The following is a 15,796-nucleotide window of genomic DNA, read 5'->3' as shown; positions in this document are numbered from 1 at the left end:
GCTCCCGGGATCCCCGCACCTTCACCGCAGCGGTGGTGTCCATAATCACCACAACCCGTGGGTGGCGTCACGAACTATCATCCCAAACCAAACACCCAAACCCCTGCGTGTAGCGCCAACTCCCTTGCAGAGCAACGTGACCCCCGGGTCCGTGAGAAGCTCAAGCCACCAGCCGCAGTACGAGCATGCAGCCGAGCCCACTGGGCGGTACACATCGACTCTTCTTGCATCTGCGAACAGGATTGAACCTGTCCACCTACCAGTGGAAGTGCCCCTTGAAGTCCCCGTCAGCAGCGTCCCGCTGAAAAATTGAAGAATCTGCCATGTTGGGCGCGAAAAGTTCCCGCCTGAGCCATCTTGCCTGAACAGAAAGGGCGCGAAGACGAAGCCCCGCCCACCGAGAGCGGAGCAGAGCAAAAAGCAAGTGAAGTGCTCGGAAAATACTAAGGGGGGGGGGCGGATGGAGTCTGCTACCCGTCTGGTTCCTGGACATCCACCGAGCAGCATGTCCATCCCGTCCGGTAAACCCGAGATCCCGGAGCCCACGCCAGGAACAGCAGCGTGGGTGGAAGCCCGGACGGCGCAGATGTGTTGCCGTCTACAGGCCCAAGTCTGGTTCCTTATGGAAAGGTGGGTGGCCGAAATGGAGGAAGTAGCTGCGGCCGTGCGGAAACGCGAGGTGGAGGCAGTGTTGGAGGAGTGGGTAGGCAAGCCACGTCCCTGTGTCCCCGAGGGAACAGCTGCTGCGGCTGAGGGGCCCGGTCTGCTCCCGCTCAACATGCTGCTTCCCCCGCCGCCCGTATCAGTTGTCGCTGCCCCGCCAATCGGTCCGTTGCCCCCGACACCGGCTGCGGAGTCCATCCTACCCGCCCATGAGGACAAGCCTGTAGACGCCGCCCGTGGACGTCCCTTCGTGCAGCCTGCACCAATCCCGTTACTGTGGAAGGTTCCCCAGGAGGTGCCCGTCCGCGAGGTGAAGCCGCCGGTCCCGGAAGTGACCGTGCCCAAAGAGGTCCCGGCCCCGGCAGTCCGCCCGGCCACGGAGAAGGTGGAAGCTGTCCGGAAGAAGGCCCGGCAGGTAAGGCCCATCGCTCCTGAACCCCAGGCCTCAGCTGAGGCAGCGCAGGGTTGCCGCTGCAGAGCAGCAACACAGGCCACGTCACTGCGGGGCTCCCCAACCTCAAAGATACCAGTCGTAGCTGGTGCGGGGGAGCTCCGGCAGGGCTCGACCCTCGCGCGGCGGGAGCATGCAGATGCCCCATACTAGGAGTGGCAGCCGAGCCAGCTGGGCCGGGAAATTGCAGCCCGGGAACGGCAGAGAGCAGAGGTGCTGGCCCGCACCATCCGCGAGAAGGAAACTCTGTGGAGTGCCACCTTCAGGGTGTGGGGCCAGACCTATGAAGGCCAAGTCTGCTGGTTTGACCCCCAGCGTGGATGGGGGTTCTTCTTTGAACCAGGCCTGGAGGCCGAAATCTTTGTATCCCGTCGGGATGTTAACTCCCACCTCCCGATGGGTCACCCGGACCGTGACCTGTTACCCGGAGATCTGGTGTCATACACCCGACACTGCGGGGGGAGGGGCTGGTTTGCCCTCAATGTGAAGAGGAAGGAGAGCCGTGTTGTTCTGAGGTACAGCTCTGAGGTCCTGGTCGAGGAGGAGTACGAAGAAAATTAAAGTGCGGTAGTGGTTCCCGGCTACCATGTTAAAGTCCCCGTTGGGACCCTGACTGCCCGTCCCTGTTGAGATTTTTGTTGCCCCCGTTTTGTAAAGACAAGGCCGAGAACTTGCAGGCCAACCCAAAAACCTTTGGGCATGTAAATAATCCCCTCCCTTAACCGGCCGTCCGGTTTCACCGCCTCTGGAGAGGCAGACTGGAGGATGGGCCTGCGGGAAGCTGATGGCCGAGGCCCGCCACCATTACAACCGGTGGCCATCCTCCGAGTCAGGGGTCCCTGGACGTGGGGTCTCTGAAAAGACTGTGAAACCCGCACCAGTCCCGTTAAAACACCTGGGCCCGTTCCTGGACTGGGGAAAAGGGGTGCTGCCCACTTCTGAGGGGCAGCATCAAGGTCTAGGTTGTTTGGGTGGATGACTGAGGACCCGGTTCCCATGTTATTAAAATGTTACCGTAACGTTTAAGTATGTGCCTCCCATATGGGAGCAGCTAATAAAGGGGATAGCGCGATCAGCTGTATTCAGCGTTGGCCGCGAGTAACCTCAGTGACAGCTCAGCTGATCGCGCTATTGCCTTCATTAGCTGCGTGGAGGTGACAGGAGCGGCGGTGTCTTCTGCAGCTCCGGTCACCTCCATGCAGCAGAGCTGGATGTGACGCTGGAGCATCCTGGATTACGTCGGACAGGGAGGGCTTTTTCGGGCCCAGGATATATGTTTGTGTTTTTTATTTCTAATGAAGGATTTTTTCGGGTGTGTGTATGTTTATTTACTGTCACTTACAGATTATTCATGGAAGGTATCTCAGGGAGACGCCTGACATGATTAATCTAGGACTTATTGTCAGCTATGGGCTGCCAAAAACTCCTTATTACCCCGATTTGCCAACGCACCAGGGCAAATGGGGAAGAGCCGGGTACAGTCCCAGAACTATCGCATCTAATGTATGCGGCAATTCTGGACGGCTGCTGACTGATATTGTTAGGCTGGGGGGCTCCCCATAACGTGGGGCTCCCCATCCTGAGAATACCAGCCTTCAGCTGTATGGCTTTATCTGGCTGGTATTAAAATGGGGGGGACCGCACGCCGTTTTTTTTAATTATTTATTTATTTTACTGCACAGTATAGACACGTCCACTGGCTGCTGTGATTGGGTGCAGTGACAGCTGTCACTCAGCGTGGGGGGCGTGTCTGACTGCAACCAATCACAGGCGTCTGTGGGTGGGGAAAGCAGGGAATACGAGATTGATTAATGAGCGGCTGGCATATTCAAAGTAATTGTTGCCGCGTATTCTCTGCACAGCTGTTCCTCGCCACGCTGGTGATCGGGGAGCGGTAAGTATGAGAGAGGGCTGCTCACTTCAGTCACTCGGGGGATTAGCGGTCACTGGTGAATCCTTCACAGGTGACAGCTAATCAGTACGCGGCACACAGACAGAGCCGCGGCATGACAATGAAGTCGGGTGAAGTTCACCTGAGTTCATTCTCATCGCGCAACTCTGTCTGCTGTCAGCCGACATGTATCAACGACATTGTGCAACACACACACGGACATTCCACATGGACATTCCACGTACACATACACGGGCATTTTACACACAAACACGGACATTTTACATGTACACACGGCTCGCATACGCCATCGCACGGATGCCATACGTACCGGAGAAACGCCCCAAAAAAACGGGACACGGACCCGAAAAACGTACCGTGTCACGCACGTTTTTTTTGCGGAAGTGTGCTTTAGGCCTATGGCAGTAAGCACCTATTGGCCTTTTGGCTAAGTTCAAGTGTAGTATCTGTAGTTATAAATGGGATAGACCTGGCCTGCTGATGTAGAGCTGATATATGATATACAGTTAGGTCCAGAAATATTTGGACAGTGACACAAGTTTTGTTATTTTAGCTGTTTACAAAAACATGTTCAGAAATACAATTATATATAATATGGGCTGAAAATGCACACTCCCAGCTGCAATATGAGAGTTTTCACATCCAAATCAGAGAAAGGGTTTAGGAATCATAGCTCTGTAATGCATAGCCTCCTCTTTTTCAAGGGACCAAAAGTAATTGGACAAGGGACTCTAAGGGCTGCAATTAACTCTGAAGGCGTCTCCCTCGTTAACCTGTAATCAATGAAGTAGTTAAAAGGTCTGGGGTTGATTACAGATGTGTGGTTTTGCATTTGGAAGCTGTTGCTGTGACCAGACAACATGCGGTCTAAGGAACTCTCAATTGAGGTGAAGCAGAACATCCTGAGGCTGAAAAAAAAGAAAAAATCCATCAGAGAGATAGCAGACATGCTTGGAGTAGCAAAATCAACAGTCGGGTACATTCTGAGAAAAAAGGAATTGACTGGTGAGCTTGGGAACTCAAAAAGGCCTGGGCGTCCACGGATGACAACAGTGGTGGATGATCGCCGCATACTTTCTTTGGTGAAGAAGAACCCGTTCACAACATCAACTGAAGTCCAGAACACTCTCAGTGAAGTAGGTGTATCTGTCTCTAAGTCAACAGTAAAGAGAAGACTCCATGAAAGTAAATACAAAGGGTTCACATCTAGATGCAAACCATTCATCAATTCCAAAAATAGACAGGCCAGAGTTACATTTGCTGAAAAACACCTCATGAAGCCAGCTCAGTTCTGGAAAAGTATTCTATGGACAGATGAGACAAAGATCAACCTGTACCAGAATGATGGGAAGAAAAAAGTTTGAAGAAGAAAGGGAACGGCACATGATCCAAGGCACACCACATCCTCTGTAAAACATGGTGGAGGCAACGTGATGGCATGGGCATGCATGGCTTTCAATGGAACTGGGTCACTTGTGTTTATTGATGACATAACAGCAGACAAGAGTAGCCGGATGAATTCTGAAGTGTACTGGGATGTACTTTCAGCCCAGATTCAGCCAAATGCCGCAAAGTTGATCGGACGGCGCTTCATAGTACAGATGGACAATGACCCCAAGCATACAGCCAAAGCTACCCAGGAGTTCATGAGTGCAAAAAAGTGGAACATTCTGCAATGGCCAAGTCAATCACCAGATCTTAACCCAATTGAGCATGCATTTCACTTGCTCAAATCCAGACTTAAGACGGAAAGACCCACAAACAAGCAAGACCTGAAGGCTGCGGCTGTAAAGGCCTAGCAAAGCATTAAGAAGGAGGAAACCCAACGTTTGGTGATGTCCATGGGTTCCAGACTTAAGGCAGTGACTGCCTCCAAAGGATTCGCAACAAAATATTGAAAATAAAAATATTTTGTTTGGGTTTGGTTTATTTGTCCAATTACTTTTGACCTCCTAAAATGTGGAGTGTTTGTAAAGAAATGTGTACAATTCCTACAATTTCTATCAGATATTTTTGTTCAAACCTTCAAATTAAACGTTACAATCTGCACTTGAATTCTGTTGTAGAGATTTCATTTCAAATCCAATGTGGTGGCATTGGATGAGTTTAAAAAAGTGGAACATTCTGCAATGGCCAAGTCAATCACCAGATCTTAACCCAATTGAGCATGCATTTCACTTGCTCAAATCCAGACTTAAGACGGAAAGACCCACAAACAAGCAAGACCTGAAGGCTGCGGCTGTAAAGGCCTAGCAAAGCATTAAGAAGGAGGAAACCCAACGTTTGGTGATGTCCATGGGTTCCAGACTTAAGGCAGTGACTGCCTCCAAAGGATTCGCAACAAAATATTGAAAATAAAAATATTTTGTTTGGGTTTGGTTTATTTGTCCAATTACTTTTGACCTCCTAAAATGTGGAGTGTTTGTAAAGAAATGTGTACAATTCCTACAATTTCTATCAGATATTTTTGTTCAAACCTTCAAATTAAACGTTACAATCTGCACTTGAATTCTGTTGTAGAGATTTCATTTCAAATCCAATGTGGTGGCATGCAGAGCCCAACTCGCGAAAATTGTGTCACTGTCCAAATATTTCTGGACCTAACTGTATTAATGCTGAATAGGTAGAAGATTTGGAGTGTACGCTATATAGTCAGCCAGTCAGGTAACCCTCACAAAAAAACAACATCATATGCCAAGTAGTTTGATAGCCCAAGGTAAAGAAGTGCTCAAACAGTGTTGTCTGACCAATGTCTGACCTTTCTAGGTATGAGAATCCACTTGAGTAATGATCTCTGGAGGGGTTTAATTCCTGTCAGGTTCTACACCCCCGTGATTCTACTGTTGGTGAGGAGTGGAACTAGGGCAACTCATTTCCAACAGGGTGGCAGCCTAGGAGGAAGTTTCAGTGAGGAGAGGCCACTGTGTTTCTTGCCATGGCCTTCTGGTCAGGTAGGAGCCCTTTTAGGAATGGGCTGTAATAGAACTGTTATGCTTGTTGGGTGAGCACTGTATTAGTGGGTCCACTGGATCGAAGGTACTGTTCACTTGCTTTGGAAGCAAGCTAGACCGGCCTCCAAGTCTTCACTACTGCCACTGGCGGTGGCAGTGTCGCGGGCGGGGAGGACGCCGTCGCTGCTGCGCTCTCGCTAACGCTCGGGTCCGGCGCTGCTGCGATGGCTGCTCGGTGAATCGAGCGGTGGGCCGGATCCGGGGACTCAAGCGGCACTCCTCAACCGGGAGTGAAAGGGGTGGTTGGTTTGGGGGATTTAGTCCGTGACGCCACCCACGGGTCGTGGTGAATATGGGCACCACCGCTGCTGGTGACGGGGATCCCGGGAGCGATGGTAGGGAGCAGCCGGGATGTTGTTTTCCTCCTCCGTGGGTAGGGTTCGGTGGTCCCGGGGCCCGGTGATGTTGTGACAGGGAGGCTGGGTCGGTGAGGTGCAGGGTCGCTGGGGCACGGGTGTACTCACTCAGCAAGAAAGGTACAAAGTCCTCGGTAAACCAAACGGCTGGATGGACGGGTCCTGCAGCCGGCTGCAGTGTCTCTCCCCGGACAGGTGATGGCGGCTGTCTTTCCCTGCACCTTGATGTTCTTCTTTCTGACTACTATGGATTCCCAACGGTAGTCCGCTCCCCGGTGTATGGGTACCGGAGGAGCCCGTTTGCCCGCAGGCGCTGGTGTGTCGCCCTGGACAAGCCAGGGGACACAGGTAACAACACCCCCCCACCCCCAGCAGTTCACAGCAGACATCCCCAAAGTGACCTGCTTTCTGCCTCGGGCTCAGACTGACACACCAGGTGGGCGGAGTCAGGAGATGGAGACGCCCACCCAGGAGTTAGCTGGCCTGAGGCAGGAAACAAGCCCAGTCAAGTCCTAGGAGAGGAAGAGAGAAGGTCTGCAGAGAGGCAGACATAGCCAGGGGCCTAGGTTGGAGCCTAGGGCCTCGTACAGAGAGTCCGGCAGACGGTAGTGGCCGTCTGCAGGGAGCCGGGGAGACAGCTGGTGGAACCGTAGGTAGCCGGGGCTGGGCGGTGGCCCACCGGTACCGAACCGGGGAGCCAGATGGAAGCCGGAACGCAGGGGGAGTGTGCACGGAGGCGAAAGAAAGGACTTACCCCACCAAACTGGGTCAGGGGAGAAACAATAACTGCAACCGTCCGAGGGACCCGTCCAACCAGCCGTTTGTTTACCGAGAACTGTGTCGAGTTTACTGGCTGAGTGAGTACCTCTGTGCCGTGCGGCACAGCGCTGCCCCCGCGACCCTGCACCTCCACTGGCCCCCTAGCCCGCCTCTCCACCATCCCAACTCCATCACTGGGCCCCGGGATCACCAACCCCTACCCACGGAGGGGCAACACAACAACTGGCTGCTCCATACCATCACTCCCGGGATCCCCAGCCAGAGCAGCGGTGGTGTACACTCAATCACCACAACCGTGGGTGGCGTCACGGACAATAAACAATCCCCACACCCAAGCCCCCCCTTTCACTCACGGGCGAGGAGCGCCGCTAGAGTCCCCGGGATCCGGCCCATCGCTCGAGCCACCGAGCAGCAGCAGGCCGTAGCAGCCGCGGCAGCCGGACCCGAGCAGTGGGAGAGCGCGGCGTCCCCTCCTCCGCCCGCGACAACTTGGCGTCACGAACAGGATCTTACCGCTCTGCCGTCTGGTAGAGGTGCGCCTTGTTACCGCCGGAGGTGTCCGGCCAGAAAATTTCAGAAGCCGCCATCTTAGGCGCGAAGAATTTCCCGCTCAAGCGTCTTCCCCGAGCAGGAAAGGCGCGAAAGTGGAGCCCCGCCCCCTGAAGAAGGAAGTGCTAAAAAGAGGCTAAGGGGGACGGGATGGCATCCGGCCGCATGTGAACCGCGGCTGTGGAAGCAGGGTCGCCAGGACTCTGCCAGCATTTGGTTCCTGGAAGAGGCCGCCGCAGTGATGCACCGACCCGTTACCCCTGTTACCGGTAGCGGAGCCCGCAGCGTCTGTGGGGGAGGACCCAGACCTGGGGTCCCCAGGCCTCACCTTTGTCACCGCCCTGCCACCGGCCCCGGCAGTCCGCCCGGCCGCGACGGAGATGACGACGGCTCCGGCAGTCCGTCCGGCCGCAACGGCAGCGAAGTACCGGTCCCGTTGACCAATCTGGAGCCGTCCCTGGACTGGGGTCAAGGGGTGCTGCCCACTTCCTAGGGGCAGCACCAAGGCTAGGTTGTTTGGGTGGGTGACTGAAGGACCCATTACACTGTTATTATTAAAAGTGTTTGACTGTTATTGCAACGTTAAAGTAATGTGCATCCCGTTGTGGGAGGGTTGAAAATGCTTGTGTTTGATGTTTTGATCTTTTGCAGTTTAAAAGAAAAATAAATGATGGACGGGCAGCCCGAGGACGGAGGGGCAACACAACAACTGGCTGCTCCATACCATCACTCCCGGGATCCCCAGCCAGAGCAGCGGTGGTGTACACTCAATCACCACAACCGTGGGTGGCGTCATGGACAATAAACAATCCCCACGCCCAAGCCCCCCCTTTCACTCACGGGCGAGGAGCGCCGCTAGAGTCCCCGGGATCCGGCCCATCGCTCGAGCCACCGAGCAGCAGCAGGCCGCAGCAGCCGCGGCAGCCGGACCCGAGCAGTGGGAGAGCGCGGCGTCCCCTCCTCCACCCGCGACACTGGCCCTTGGGTCTCTATAAAATAGCCAACTGGACCAGGTATCGAAATAAATATAACTTTAGCAGAATACCAATTAATTAATTAGACGCCTTAAATGTACCTTTTAATAATGAATCAACGCGTTTCCCTTGTCATCAGGAGAGCGGCGTGTATGGACCGTAGGTGTCCTCACAAAGATGGACACGTGTGGTCCTGGCCTCACACGTGCATCAGACTGCACAGCCCATCAAGGGAAACGCGTTGAGAGTTGAGCTTTATTTATTCAGAAGTGGGCATGTTGTTTGGATCCTGTGGAAATACCTGGTAAAAATCGGGGATTCATAAAAGGCCAGCTTGTCTGACAGACTGACAGTGTTAATATGAGGAAAATTATTCTCAAGCAACGGCAATATGGTGAGACTGTTCCTTATTTTTTCCACATTTAATTGGTTCTAGTGATCTGCTACACAACCCTCAGTGGTGGGGTAGGTGTTTAACAAAAGCTAGACTGTGGTTTACTTATCACTGTGTTTTAAATGGTGTTGTGATATACCCCGGATGGGGAGTATTCTGATAGAAGGTGCCTGCTTTCGCCCTGGATCATCAGTTCCCCAAAAAAGAGTTGGTTATTGTGAAAGGGTGTTATATCTCAAGAACCTTATTAGTGTATGGGTTTTGTTTTGAGGGTGAACTCTGGGAATGTCTCTTATGAGATAATTAGAGTCTTCATATCCTCCCATACTGCGGCACATGCAGTGCTATTTGTTTGTATGTTTAATGTCGTTTTTTTAAAGATTCATTATTAAAAGGTACATTTTAGGCGTCTAATTAATTAATTGGTATTCTGCTAAAGTTACCCTTGGGTCTCTAGCCTTAGGCAGTAGCTGTATACCCTCACGGTGTGGGTGGTTGCCTTCAATCGGGACTTTTGCTGTTGTGAAATCCCTGGGGTTCCAGTCACATTCGGATCTGACTATTGTCGGCGGCTCCAAGCCTGGTCGGGGTCCGATGGCCCTGCCTGTGGGTGCTGGCTTCACTTCGCTCCCCAGTCGGTACCGGCGGGCCATCACCCGACCCCGGTCCTACGGTTCCGCGTCGCTCCACCACTCCTGCAGACGGCCACCACCGTCTGCCAACCTTGCTGTCGGTGCCTGGGCCACAAACCCAGACACCCAAGTGCTCACTCCTCACACTTCAAACTCCAAGACTGTACTGTCACTTTTCCCGCCTCCAGGCCTGTGAACTCCTCGGTGGGTGGAGCCAACCGCTTTGCCCCGCCCCACCTGGTGTGGACATCAGACACTGGAGGGAGGCAACAAGGGTTTTGTGTTTGGCTGGTGTCACTGTCTAGTGGGGGTGGGGTGTTTGTGTGTTATCGGTAACGACCTGGCTAGGCCAGGGCGCCACAGCAGCAGGTACACACACTGGTTAGCAGCCGGCAGAGGGCAACCCCAGGGGATCTGCGGTACTCCAGCAGCTAGCACCATGGACACAGTACAGTCTCTGGTGGTAGCGGCAGCGGGAGGCAGAGTCGTGGATGGTTGGGTAGATGCAGCAGCAGCGATCGGCATGGATACTTGCAGTGGTTGGTATGGTGATAGCTAGCCGGCATGGATAGTAGCAGCAGCAGCAGATCAGCAAAGTGGCACAGCATTGAAACATAAACCAACATCAGCAGCAGCACAAAGTGACCTGAGATCTAGCAACTAGTGTTGAGCGGACTTGGATCTGCAAAATCCGGATCCGCGCGGTTTGAGCGGCAGATCCGAGTCCTACCCTGACCCGCGATTTCGGGTGCACGATCCGGATCCGTTTTTTTTTTTTTTTTTTACAGTGGCCGGGATTCCGGATCGGATCTCGGACTTTTGTGACAACCCGGCCCAGATCGGCCGGACCCGGATTATAACCGATCCGCTCAACTCTACTAGCAACGTATCTAACTTGTTGCCCAGGTACCTCCCATAGGGGAAAGGTGCCTTAACTACCTGCAACGTCTCAACTGACCTGAGAGGCACTTGTGGGTTAGGGTATGCTGGCCCTTTAAGAAAAGGGACGTAGCCAAATGTCCCCTTTAGGCAGAACCAGGAAGCCTGTGAGGTGTACACAGGCTCTGGGAGTCAGAAGCATGGTCGGGGATGGCGCAGCCACCGCAGGACGTCCGGGCAGGTGAGGAAACCAACGTCCCCGCCGAGGAAGGGGAGCAGGACAGCACGGGGATGCCGGTATGGGTGTTGCAAGAACACATTCTTCTGCATTGTTTTTGCATGGGTCTTTGATGGGGAGGACTGAAAAAAACTTTTTTTTATGTGATACATACATTGTCCTCAGTTGAATTTTGGTATGAGTCTACAATATGGTTGGACAACCTATTGGAAGCCAGAGGAGCTCCTTTCTACTTTTTCATATGTATTAATGGTGAAAGGAACCCCAAGTTGCTCACCTTCCTTATGCCGATTTGTACAATAACTAGAAGACAGTCCCTTCGAATTCCTTCAAAATGGCCACCACCCACATTATACGATTGTATAAACATACAGTAGTTTACAGTCATTGACTCCATTGTTTATGGAGACATTTCTTGCACTGATCGCCTGTTTTGGAACAGCTTTCCTCACGCTAATAAATCTCTCCTTATTTTCTTTGAACTTATGGCCTTTTAAACCACCCGGGTCAGAGCTCCCGTGGAGCAGGGAATAACAATTGTAGCTGCCAGATATCACACATGTCAGAAATCTGGTTTTATTTTTCCTATATTCACCAGAGAGACTTCTGTTTATTACTTGCATTGAAACAGATCATAATAATACTGCCGTGGTAATTAATCCTATATCGACAACTGAGCTCGGAACAATTCCACTAAAAAAAAGTTCATAAAATGCATTTTATGACTTCCTTACGGTAGAAAAATAAATTATTTCTAACTGTAGAAAACAGCAGAAAAGAAAGAAGGAATTACAAGCCGTGAAGTTAGAGGTAATCGCCATCAAGGATCCTTTTTGATAAAAGCACAAACGAAAAATGGGCAAAAACCATAAGTGCTATACTAAAACGAGTGTGCAGAATTGTAACATGTCAGGAAATTTTGTTATGCATAAGTTTGCCCAAATGCATTAAAGGGAACCTGTCACCAGATTTAGTGACTATAGGCTGCGGCCACCGCCATGTATTCTAGCATGCTGTACGAGTATGTGGTTCATCAGGAGGCTATAAAAGTAAGTGCAGTCTATCAGAAAACAGACAGATATGGATGGGCACAGCTCACAACAAAATTACTCCAAACATTTGGATATAAGTAACAGAGAAGAAAGATGGTAACAACTACTTGCCAAAAAGGAAGGCAAAGAGACAGACGGGCAAAGAGACAGACGGGCAAAGAGACAGCCCTGGAAAGAGACAGCCCTGGAAAGAGACAGACGGGCAAAGAGACAGACGGGCAAAGAAACAGACGGGCAAAGAAACAGACGGGCAAAGAAACAGCCCTGGAAAGAGACAGACGGGCAAAGAGACAGACGGGCAAAGAGACAGACGGGCAAAGAGACAGACGGGCAAAGAGACAGACGGGCAAAGAGACAGCCCTGGAAAGAGACAGACCTGGAAAGAGACAGACCGGGAAAGAGACAGACGGGCAAAGAGACAGACGGGCAAATAGACAGACGGGCAAAGAAACAGCCCTGGAAAGAGACAGACCTGGAAAGAGACAGACCGGGAAAGAGACAGACGGGCAAAGAGACAGACGGGCAAAGAGACAGACGGGCAAAGAAACAGCCCTGGAAAGAGACAGACCTGGAAAGAGACAGACCGGGAAAGAGACAGACGGGCAAAGAGACAGACGGGCAAATAGACAGACGGGCAAAGAAACAGCCCTGGAAAGAGACAGACCTGGAAAGAGACAGACCGGGAAAGAGACAGACGGGCAAAGAGACAGACGGGCAAAGAAACAGCCCTGGAAACAGACAGACCTGGAAAGAGACAGACCGGGAAAGAGACAGACAGGCAAAGAGACAGCCCTGGAAAGAGACAGACCTGGAAAGAGACAGCCCTGGAAAGAGACAGCCCTGGAAAGAGACAGCCCTGGAAAGAGACAGATGGGCAAAGAGACAGATAGGCAAAGAGACAGACGGGCAAAGAGACAGCCCTGGAAAGAGACAGATGGGCAAAGAGACAGATGGGCAAAGAGACAGACGGGCAAAGAGACAGCCCTGGAAAGAGACAGTCCTGGAAAGAGACAACCCTGGAAAGAGACAGCCCTGGAAAGAGACAGCCCTGGAAAGAGATAGCCCTGGAAAGAGACAGGGAAAGAGACAGCCCTGGAAAGAAACACAGGCAAAGAGACAGCCCTGGAAAGAGACAGACCTGGAAAGAGACAGACCTGGAAAGAGACAGACGGGCAAAGAGACAGCCCTGGAAAGAGACAGACCTGGAAAGAGACAGCCCTGGAAAGAGACAGCCCTGGAAAGAGACAGCCCTGGAAAGAGACAGATGGGCAAAGAGACAGATGGGCAAAGAGACAGACGGGCAAAGAGACAGCCCTGGAAAGAGACAGATGGGCAAAGAGACAGATGGGCAAAGAGACAGACGGGCAAAGAGACAGTCCTGGAAAGAGACAGCCCTGGAAAGAGACAGCCCTGGAAAGAGACAGCCCTGGAAAGAGATAGCCCTGGAAAGAGACAGGGAAAGAGACAGCCCTGGAAAGAAACACAGGCAAAGAGACAGCCCTGGAAAGAGACAGACCTGGAAAGAGACAGCCCTGGAAAGAGACAGCCCTGGAAAGAGACAGCCCTGGAAAGAGATAGCCCTGGAAAGAGACAGGGAAAGAGACAGCCCTGGAAAGAAACACAGGCAAAGAGACAGCCCTGGAAAGAGACAGACCTGGAAAGAGACAGACCTGGAAAGAGACAGACGGGCAAAGAGACAGACGAGCAAAGAGACAGACGGGCAAAAATACAGCCCTGGAAAGAGACAGATGGGCAAAGAGACAGACGGTCAAAGAGACAGCTCTGGAAAGAGACAGCCCTGGAAAGAGACAGCCCTGGAAAAAGACAACCCTGGAAAGAGACAGCCCTGGAAAGAGATAGCCCTGGAAAGAAACAGACAGGCAAAGAGACAGCCCTGGAAAGAGACAGACGGGCAAAGAGACAGACGAGCAAAGAGACAGACGGGCAAAAATACAGCCCTGGAAAGAGACAGATGGGCAAAGAGACAGACGGTCAAAGAGACAGCTCTGGAAAGAGACAGCCCTGGAAAGAGACAGCCCTGGAAAGAGACAGCCCTGGAAAGAAACAGACAGGCAAAGAGACAGCCCTGGAAAGAGACAGACGGGCAAAGAGACAGACGAGCAAAGAGACAGACGGGCAAAAATACAGCCCTGGAAAGAGACAGACGGTCAAAGAGACAGCTCTGGAAAGAGACAGACCTGGAAAGAGACAGACGGGCAAAGAGACAGCTCTGGAAAGAGACAGACCTGGAAAGAGACAGATGGGCAAAGAGACAGATGGGCAAAGAGACAGATGGGCAAAGAGACAGCCCTGGAAAGAGACAGCCCTGGAAAGAGACAGCCCTGGAAAGAGACAGATGGGCAAAGAGACAGACCTGGAAAAAGACAGACCTGGAAAGAGACAGATGGGCAAAGAGACAGATGGGCAAAGAGACAGACCTGGAAAAAGACAGCCCTGGAAAGAGACAGATGGGAAAAGAGACAGTCCTGGAAAGAGACAGCCTTGGAAAGAGACAGCCCTGGAAAAAGACAGCCCTGGAAAGAGACAGCCGGACAAAGAGACAGGCAGGCAAAGAGACAGCCCTGGAAAGAGACAGCCCTGGAAAGAGACAGCCCTGGAAAGAGACAGATGGGCAAAGAGACAGACCTGGAAAAAGACAGACCTGGAAAGAGACAGATGGGCAAAGAGACAGATGGGCAAAGAGACAGACCTGGAAAAAGACAGCCCTGGAAAGAGACGGACGGTCAAAGAGACAGACCTGGAAAGAGACAGACGGTCAAAGAGACAGACCTGGAAAAAGACAGCCCTGGAAAGAGACAGGCAGGCAAAGAGACAGCCCTGGAAAGAGACAGACGGTCAAAGAGACAGACCTGGAAAAAGACAACCCTGGTAAGAGATAGCCCTGGAAAGAGACAGCCCTGGAAAGAGACAGCCCTGGAAAGAGACAGACGGGCAAAGAGACAGCTCTGGAAAAAGACAGACCTGGAAAGAGACAGATGGGCAAAGAGACAGATGGGCAAAGAGACAGCCCTGGAAAGAGACAGCCCTGGAAAGAGACAGCCATGGAAAAAGACAACCCTGGAAAGAGACAGCCCTGGAAAGAGATAGTCCTGGAAAGAGACAGCCCTAGAAAGAGACAGACGGGGAAAGAGACAGCCCTGGAAAGAGACAGACAGGCAAAAAGACAGACGGGCAAAGAGACAGACAGGCAAAGAGACAGCCCTGGAAAGAGACAGATGGGCAAAGAGACAGACGGGCAAAGAGACAGACGGGCAAAAATACAGCCCTGGAAAGAGACAGATGGGCAAAGAGACAGACGGGCAAAGAGACAGCTCTGGAAAGAGACAGACCTGGAAAGAGACAGATGGGCAAAGAGACAGACCTGGAAAAAGACAGACCTGGAAAGAGACAGATGGGCAAAGAGACAGATGGGCAAAGAGACAGACCTGGAAAAAGACAGCCCTGGAAAGAGACGGACGGTCAAAGAGACAGACCTGGAAAGAGACAGACGGTCAAAGAGACAGACCTGGAAAAAGACAGCCCTGGAAAGAGACAGGCAGGCAAAGAGACAGCCCTGGAAAGAGACAGACGGTCAAAGAGACAGACCTGGAAAAAGACTACCCTGGTAAGAGATAGCCCTGGAAAGAGACAGCCCTGGAAAGAGACAGCCCTGGAAAGAGACAGACGGGCAAAGAGACAGCTCTGGAAAAAGACAGACCTGGAAAGAGACAGATGGGCAAAGAGACAGATGGGCAAAGAGACAGCCCTGGAAAGAGACAGCCCTGGAAAGAGACAGCCATGGAAAAAGACAACCCTGGAAAGAGACAGCCCTGGAAAGAGACAGCCCTGGAAAGAGACAGCCCTAGAAAGAGACAGACGGGGAAAGAGACAGCCCTGGAAAGAGA

Source organism: Anomaloglossus baeobatrachus, chromosome 1 (assembly GCF_048569485.1).
Source record: "Anomaloglossus baeobatrachus isolate aAnoBae1 chromosome 1, aAnoBae1.hap1, whole genome shotgun sequence".
Lineage (NCBI taxonomy): Eukaryota > Metazoa > Chordata > Amphibia > Anura > Aromobatidae > Anomaloglossus > Anomaloglossus baeobatrachus.
Note: the sequence above shows the minus strand (reverse complement) of the source record.